Source organism: Rhipicephalus microplus, unplaced genomic scaffold (assembly GCF_043290135.1).
Source record: "Rhipicephalus microplus isolate Deutch F79 unplaced genomic scaffold, USDA_Rmic scaffold_208, whole genome shotgun sequence".
Lineage (NCBI taxonomy): Eukaryota > Metazoa > Arthropoda > Arachnida > Ixodida > Ixodidae > Rhipicephalus > Rhipicephalus microplus.
This window is the reverse complement of record NW_027464779.1, coordinates 85,001-95,000: the sequence shown is the minus strand read 5'-3', so window position 1 is coordinate 95,000 and position 10,000 is coordinate 85,001.

The window sequence follows — 10,000 nt, the reverse complement described above, 5'->3', positions numbered from 1 at the left end:
AGGGCATTTAAGGCAAATCAGTCACTAAACAATTTTCAACAAGAAGAAGAATTCGACATATCTGTACTCCAAGAACCATATTCGCTCAACAACAAAATCATAGGGTTTCCGCTAAAGCATAAAGTTATAGCCAACAACAAAGACCCGAAGACAGCCATCATAATACACAAAGAAAATATAACCGCTTTCCCAATTATTATAGAACAAAAACTAATAGCAGTCAAGATAAATAAAGGTGAAAGAGAATTGGTAATTATCAACTGCTACTGTCCTCCGAATGAAAACGTCGAGCTGGCAATGTCAGCAATAGGAAACATTTTACAGAAATTTATAGACATTAACACGATAATAATGGGTGACTTCAACTCAAAACATCAAATTTGGGGAAGCACGGAGACGGATGAGAAAGGTGAAAAAGTATTAGAATTCACAGTATTACACAACCTGACATTATTAAATGCCAAAGAATCACCTCCGACATTTAAAACAAGTAGGGCGAGGGGTTGGATTGACCTCACCATATGTGACGCAAACCTAAACCAGGATATTAAAAGCTGGGAAGTACTTAAAACCTATAATCACAGCGATCACAGATACATTAAAGTTGTTATTAAAAATGAAGAACTTCCAGAGGAATATGGCCTAACGTTAAAAGGGCAAACAAAAGTCATGGAAAAGTTGCAAATTGATCCCTGGTTTGAGGAAGTCCAGGGGAAAATAAACACGAAGGAAAGTATTGAAGAAATAGTGAATACGCTACACGAGAAAATCGAGAAACTTAAGAAGGAATTCAGTAAAAAGAAAAAACCTTCTAAACAAAAACCGAATACTTGGTGGTCAAGAGACCTAGAAATTGAAAGGAAGAGAGTCAGAGCACTACGAAGGAGGTATCAAAAGGCGAAAGGGGATATCAGAGAACAATACAAAAAGGAATACTATAAAGAACATGACACGTATAACAACATGATAGAACAGGCTAAAAACAACAGTTGGAAAACTCTATGTACTAAGGCTACGAAAAATCCATTCATCCTACCGTATAAAATTGCACGAAATAAGATGAAAACCAAGGTTATGTTTAGAAGCATCACAAAAGAAAATGGAGAAGTCACAAAGACTCTTCAGGAAACAATAGAACACATTCTAGGAAATTTATACCCTAACTGCATGGAAAATGACGAGCCAGGACACAGTCAAATACAATCAAGCAACGACACAATAAACAATAACAAACAGGGAGGAAATTGGACATCGGGAGCAGAAATGAGAGAAAGAAATTTACCCAGTGATGACCTCCCATTTACAGAGATTGAAGTAACGCAGATAGTAAAAAATCTGAGGAAAGATGTAACCCCCGGACCAGACAACCTAAAAACTAACCTCATACAAGTGATGTATGAAAGGCATAAGACTTTCTTTGTCAATCTTTTTAATGCATGCTTAAAGCACGGACATTTTCCTCAAAGATGGAAAGAATCTAAAATTATATTGATTCCAAAAGGGAACGGAGAGGACAAATCCGAGGAAAACAAATATCGCCCAATAGCTATTAACTCGATTTTGGGAAAAATATTAGAAAAGCTCATAAAAGATAGAATCTATTATTTCTTGTTTAAAAATCACCATTTTAACAAAAAACAATTTGGATTTACCCATGGGACATCAACAACCACGGCATTGGAAGAAATAATCAAACGAATAAACCAAGCGAAAATTGATAAGCTAAACAGCATGCTAATAGCACTAGATATTAAAAACGCATTCAATTCTATAAAACCCGAAGTAGTTATTCAGAAATTAGAAGAATATAAGTGTCCCAACAACCTAATAAAACTGGCGGACAATATTCTACGGAACAGGAAAATAATCTATGAAACAGATGGAGTAAAAATTAAGAAAACACTAACTTCAGGTTCCCCACAGGGGTCACCTTTAAGCCCACTCTGTTAATATAACAATAGGCGACCTATTAGAAACTCAGCTTCAAGAAGGAGTACACATCCAAGCCTTTGCGGACGACGTGGTGTTACACATAAAGTTCCGCTCAAGAAAAGAGGTGGAGGAAAAAGCTACGAAGGCACTAACACTAATAAATCAGTGGGCACATCAAAAAGGAATAACCCTGAATAAGGAAAAATCGGAATATATGATAATCGGAAAGCAGTACATTAGCCATCAACCCCAAATAAAAATCGGACAGGATAAAATCAAAATGGTTAACGAAATGAAAATTCTAGGGGTGGTCTTGGACACAAAACTAACATTCCTCCCACATCTAAAATACTTAAAAAGAAAAGTAGACGAAGTCACGTATAATTTAAGTCGTACAATAAAAGACGACAAACATACAAATAGAAACACACTACAGTTAATATATAAAAGGGGTATAGAACGAATGGTTACATACGCCTCCCCAGCATGGTATAGCCGAAAAACCATTTTTATTAAAAAACTGAAATCAATCCAAAGATTACCTTTATTATTAATAACTAAATCATTCAAAACAACATCAAATCTTTCACTCAACATATTAGCAAACATTCCACCTCTCCATTTGACAATCGAAAAAGAAAACGAATTACACTGCATACTTAAGAAAGGAAAGAACTTCACATGGCAACAGAAAGTATACACCGAAAACGAAATAATGAAGAAACACGACCAATGGCAAGATCATCCAGCAAATAAAGTTAGCATACCCTTTGGAACAACAGAGGAAGAAGCAGACTTCAAAATATACACAGACGGATCAAAGAAAGAAAAAGAAACAGGAGCGGCATTTATAATACTAAACAAAGATAACCAAATCCAAACAGTGAAAAAATATAAACTTCCAGAACACAGCAGTAATTACGAGGCTGAGATCATTGCAATCCAGAAAGCAATAGAACATATCTGGCCTCTACAAGCTTTCGTTAAATACCAGCTTTTTACAGACAGCCAATCTGCACTTCTGGCAATAAAAAATCCAGATAACCTAAATCCAATTATTTGTAACATCAGGAAAACCTTAAGCCAAACACAAAGTAAAGATATTAAACTGACCTACGTAAAAGCACACAGTGGGAATATAGGGAACACATTAGCCGACGAATGCGCAAAAGAAGCGAGCAAAGACGGAGAGGAAATATTTGTTCCCATAACGAAAACAGTTATAGCAAAAGAATTAAAGAAAAAGTTAAACGACGAGTGGAATGAATTATGGAAGAAAGAAGGCAAGCATAGCTACACATTTACATGGATAAGAAATACAAATTTCATTCCGCCACATTTTCCAACTAATTACTACACATCACAGGCAATAACAGGACATGGAAGATTTCCATTCTACTTTACACGATTCGGAATACTGCAACAAGCGACATGTTATTGTTCAAACATAATAGAAAGTTTTGACCACTACTTACAGCAATGTCCCATTGTAACAAACGAAAGAAAGGAACTAAAAAGAATTTTAGGACAAAACCTGCAAAATAGAAAGCCAGAAATAATCAAACAAAAAGAAACAATGAAAATACTTGAAACAATGGTGGAAAAGATTAACGAGGCCATCCTACAGTGCTGAAAATTGAAGACAGACGAAAGAACTTGTAAAACTACAAAAGACAACAACTAGTGCTTGTCATGGGAAATGGCTCAAAAGACCGATATTGGAGAGGATACCTCGGCTTTCATTTCCCATGGGCACTGAAAACTACACATATACAGACACAACACAGAAGCGAGAACTAACAGCTTGAACACAGTATTGGAAAATCAAGAGGTTCAAAACAATCACAAAACTCCAAGATAACATTCCCTTTAAATAAATCAACCATTTATTAAGACAATACAATCTAAAGAAACGGCAACTAAGACACGGTTTATCTCATGCCACCAAAGAAATAATGAAAAAAAAAAAAAAAAAAAAGAAGAAAAGAAAAAAAAAAAGAAAAAAAAAAAGAAAAAAAAAAAAAAAGAAGAAAAAAGAAAAAAAAAAAGAAGAAGACTTCAAGAATCAACGCACCAGCGGACTCGGAGGCCTCGAGGCCTAGAAGATCACTGGACAAGGACGAAGAAACAACCTCCTCAAGACAAGGAGAAGTGTGAAGACAACAGACATCATTACAGTTAAATTAAATTTAAATTAAATCCTTGACTCTAAGCCAACTAAATTATCATAGCTTATCAATTTTTCTTGAAAATAATAAATAAATGCCCGTTGACTAGCTGGCCCGTTCCTCTGACTCGTGGTTTCCTGGTGGTAGTCTTCTCATCTCTCTCACTCACCTTCACTCACTTTCTCACTTCCTAACTCTATATCTATCAAAATATCAAACATTCCTTCCCTCCCTTCCCTTCCCTTCTCTTCTCTCTACCCTACCACACTTTCATTCTTTCCTCCTTTCCCACCCATCTAACTCTTCCACTCTTCCCCTTATCCTCATCCTATCTCTACCCCATCCCCTTCCATACCTGCGATACATTAGTGGTGCAGGTGGGCCCCCCCCAAGGCCCTTCTCACATTCTGTCCCTATCTACTAAAACGGCCCGAGTGGATCCGGCCAGCCATTCTCACAGGAGCGAGTTTTTCAAGGTTTTCGACAACAAAAAGAGTGAGTACGCTAAAACCTTTGCACACTCCTCTACTATAAAGTGACCGAGACCACCCGGGTGCCGAAAACCGCACGAGAATCGGCCAAGGAACGCCAAAAATCCGAGTTTTCATCGATGTAAACAGCCTCTTGGCGGCCATTACACAAGGAACACCCAAAACTCGACGATAACAGCAAATCCGCGGCTGATTTCGGCTGAATTCCGGTGCCGGGAGAGTCCTGGGGAGTATCCGAAGATAGGACAGCCAGTTTTGCGCGGGGATCTAGGGCGAAACGTCTGAAAATCGCCGGTTTTCCGACCGAAGTGAGTCCAGTTTCCCGCCAAAACATGGGCGCGGCCATATTGGATTGAGGTCACATTTTCGCCAAAAGTGGAATAACTTTGGAACGAAAGGTCGCAGGAAGACAAAACTGGTATCATTTTGATCAGAAAAAAGTGCTAATAGTGATAGGAAAAAACGCGGTGTTCCTACGTTAACTCTAACACCAAAATCCGGAACCCCCCTATTACCAGGGTTGAAAACCTGCACATTGTGGCCAGGTTGAGCAACTGGATTAAACCAAATTTGGCGGAACTAGGAAATTCTTGCTGAAAACGCTCGGAACCAAGTCCTGGTGCCACAGAACAGCAGAATTATTCTTCTCAGTTCAAGAGGGCCACAAAAGAACAAGGAATTTCAACTTTCCTGACCATTTTCTACAGTTAGACAAAAACAGCAAATCCGAGGCTGGTTTCGGTTCTTTTCTGGAGCCGGCAGTTCTGGAAGTGCTTGAAGACTGGATACACGCTTTTGCTAGTAGTTCTGGGGCGAAACGACAGGAAATTGACATTTTCCGACTGTTCTGAGTTCGGATTCCCGTCAAAATGAGAGGCGGCCATCTTTGATTGAACACTTCACGCCAAAGGTAGAATAACTCCGGAACGAATCCCCGTAGAGAGACAAAACTGGTATCTATCTGTTTAGCGGAAAACGCCAACAGAGACAGGAAAAGTGCGGCGCCTCTACGCTGCCAAGAACACCTAAAACCGGCAACCTCTACTACCAAGGTTGAGGAACATCTCTGGCGATACCAGAACAAGTTAAAAAGGAGTAACTTTCTTCCAGACGGCAAACAACGGCTTCGAAGGCACAAACCCTTCTCTTGGAACACAGCGTGGAGATTAGGAGAAGATGTTGAAACCCAAGGGGATGAGAACGGAAACCCAGAAACAAGGACTGGAGGGAAGAGGACCTCTACAAACGGCAAACCCAGCAGTGGGGCCTACGTCAAAGGTCCTAAAAAACACAGGAAGCAATGACGACTCTGCAATTACAGACCCCACACAAGGGGCGAAGACAGACAAGATACAGAAGAAGAAGACCAAGAGGGTGGAACAAAAACAAGTGACCAACAAAGAAGAGAAGGCAAAGAAAGAAGAACCACAAGGAGCGATGCCCGCCAAAGCTTCTCTTGAAACAGATTGGTGGAGCCCAACCGAGAATGACCAGGTAGAGGGAGGCAGCCGAGGAACCGAAACCGAAGAAGCTGAAGGAGGAGAGGTCCACCCTCAAACACAAACGGCTGCTAACGAAGGAGCGCTAGACAACTGGGACGAAGACAGAAATTCACAATCGTCACTCCCAACCAGCCGCGGAGAAAAAGGTACAGTTTTGTCTAGACTTTCCAAAGCAGACAAAAACACTATGAGGGCTCTCATTAAAATCTCTACATTGACGGGCGGCGACGAGGCGGTAGCCCAGCAGATTGAAGCGATAATCTCCGAACAAGCTAAATTGAAAAACCTGTTAATGGAACAGGCCCAACAGATTGCGTTCCAAAAAGGCAGGATCGAAGAATTGGAGAAAAGAAGACAAGAAGAACCACTCGAACAAAGGGAAGAGCCAACACAGAGCAACACTCCCGCAACCGAGAGCCGACCAACCTATGCTCTGGTGGTATCTTCCGGAACAATGGAGAAAAAAGAGGTCGCATCGCTTCTGAGGCAGCGGGTGGATCCCCTCGACCTGGGAATCCAAGAAGCAACAATTCGGCCAGGGAGAGAGGGAATTGTCGTGATGACGAAGTCAAAAGAAGACTCAGCTAAGATTCTCCAGTTCATTCAGAAGGACAGAGAACTGAGAAATGTTGAAGCCAAGCTCCCAAAGGAGAACAGGATCCATAAGAAAATAATTGGACTCGAGGATGAAATTGACGAGGTCAATCTCCCAGCCCGAATCGTCAGGCAAAACCGTTTGGTGTGCTCGCCAGAAGACATAACAATAAAGAAGACATGGCCGGGCAAGAGAGGCAAGACAGTGATTCTTGCCCTAAATCGAAGTGCAAACAAAGCAATCGGAAGCCGAACTGCACTGAACATCGGCTGGTCACGATGCCCGATCTTTGACGACATCTTTTGGCCCAGATGCACAAGATGCGCCATGCACGGCCACATTGCTCCCGATTGCGATGGCCCCCAGCGCTGCATTAACTGTGGCCAACGAGGTCACTACCAAAGAGAATGTGAAGCAGAATCGCACTGCAACATCTGCGAGACTGAGGGTCGCACGGAGACAGATCATTCTATGATGTCCAGGGAATGCCCGGTATACATAACAAAGGTACAGGCCGAGAAAGGCAAAATTCTAGCTAGACTAAACTAAGAGTACCCAACACACAGGCACAATGGCGAATAGCACTGAAATACAAATAATACAGGTAAATTTAGGCAGGGCATTTAAGGCAAATCAGTCACTAAACAATTTTCAACAAGAAGAAGAATTCGACATATCTGTACTCCAAGAACCATATTCGCTCAACAACAAAATCATAGGGTTTCCGCTAAAGCATAAAGTTATAGCCAACAACAAAGACCCGAAGACAGCCATCATAATACACAAAGAAAATATAACCGCTTTCCCAATTATTATAGAACAAAAACTAATAGCAGTCAAGATAAATAAAGGTGAAAGAGAATTGGTAATTATCAACTGCTACTGTCCTCCGAATGAAAACGTCGAGCTGGCAATGTCAGCAATAGGAAACATTTTACAGAAATTTATAGACATTAACACGATAATAATGGGTGACTTCAACTCAAAACATCAAATTTGGGGAAGCACGGAGACGGATGAGAAAGGTGAAAAAGTATTAGAATTCACAGTATTACACAACCTGACATTATTAAATGCCAAAGAATCACCTCCGACATTTAAAACAAGTAGGGCGAGGGGTTGGATTGACCTCACCATATGTGACGCAAACCTAAACCAGGATATTAAAAGCTGGGAAGTACTTAAAACCTATAATCATAGCGATCACAGATACATTAAAGTTGTTATTAAAAATGAAGAACTTCCAGAGGAATATGGCCTAACGTTAAAAGGGCAAACAAAAGTCATGGAAAAGTTGCAAATTGATCCCTGGTTTGAGGAAGTCCAGGGGAAAATAAACACGAAGGAAAGTATTGAAGAAATAGCGAATACGCTACACGAGAAAATCGAGAAACTTAAGAAGGAATTCAGTAAAAAGAAAAAACCTTCTAAACAAAAACCGAATACTTGGTGGTCAAGAGACCTAGAAATTGAAAGGAAGAGAGTCAGAGCACTACGAAGGAGGTATCAAAAGGCGAAAGGGGATATCAGAGAACAATACAAAAAGGAATACTATAAAGAACATGACACGTATAACAACATGATAGAACAGGCTAAAAACAACAGTTGGAAAACTCTATGTACTAAGGCTACGAAAAATCCATTCATCCTACCGTATAAAATTGCACGAAATAAGATGAAAACCAAGGTTATGTTTAGAAGCATCACAAAAGAAAATGGAGAAGTCACAAAGACTCTTCAGGAAACAATAGAACACATTCTAGGAAATTTATACCCTAACTGCATGGAAAATGACGAGCCAGGACACAGTCAAATACAATCAAGCAACGACACAATAAACAATAACAAACAGGGAGGAAATTGGACATCGGGAGCAGAAATGAGAGAAAGAAATTTACCCAGTGATGACCTCCCATTTACAGAGATTGAAGTAACGCAGATAGTAAAAAATCTGAGGAAAGATGTAACCCCCGGACCAGACAACCTAAAAACTAACCTCATACAAGTGATGTATGAAAGGCATAAGACTTTCTTTGTCAATCTTTTTAATGCATGCTTAAAGCACGGACATTTTCCTCAAAGATGGAAAGAATCTAAAATTATATTGATTCCAAAAGGGAACGGAGAGGACAAATCCGAGGAAAACAAATATCGCCCAATAGCTATTAACTCGATTTTGGGAAAAATATTAGAAAAGCTCATAAAAGATAGAATCTATTATTTCTTGTTTAAAAATCACCATTTTAACAAAAAACAATTTGGATTTACCCATGGGACATCAACAACCACGGCATTGGAAGAAATAATCAAACGAATAAACCAAGCGAAAATTGATAAGCTAAACAGCATGCTAATAGCACTAGATATTAAAAACGCATTCAATTCTATAAAACCCGAAGTAGTTATTCAGAAATTAGAAGAATATAAGTGTCCCAACAACCTAATAAAACTGGCGGACAATATTCTACGGAACAGGAAAATAATCTATGAAACAGATGGAGTAAAAATTAAGAAAACACTAACTTCAGGTTCCCCACAGGGGTCACCTTTAAGCCCACTCTGTTGGAATATAACAATAGGCGACCTATTAGAAACTCAGCTTCAAGAAGGAGTACACATCCAAGCCTTTGCGGACGACGTGGTGTTACACATAAAGTTCCGCTCAAGAAAAGAGGTGGAGGAAAAAGCTACGAAGGCACTAACACTAATAAATCAGTGGGCACATCAAAAAGGAATAACCCTGAATAAGGAAAAATCGGAATATATGATAATCGGAAAGCAGTACATTAGCCATCAACCCCAAATAAAAATCGGACAGGATAAAATCAAAATGGTTAACGAAATGAAAATTCTAGGGGTGGTCTTGGACACAAAACTAACATTCCTCCCACATCTAAAATACTTAAAAAGAAAAGTAGACGAAGTCACGTATAATTTAAGTCGTACAATAAAAGACGACAAACATACAAATAGAAACACACTACAGTTAATATATAAAAGGGGTATAGAACGAATGGTTACATACGCCTCCCCAGCATGGTATAGCCGAAAAACCATTTTTATTAAAAAACTGAAATCAATCCAAAGATTACCTTTATTATTAATAACTAAATCATTCAAAACAACATCAAATCTTTCACTCAACATATTAGCAAACATTCCACCTCTCCATTTGACAATCGAAAAAGAAAACGAATTACACTACATACTTAAGAAAGGAAAGAACTTCACATGGCAACAGAAAGTATACACCGAAAACGAAATAATGAAGAAACACGACCAATGGCAAGATCATCCAGCAAATAAAGTTAG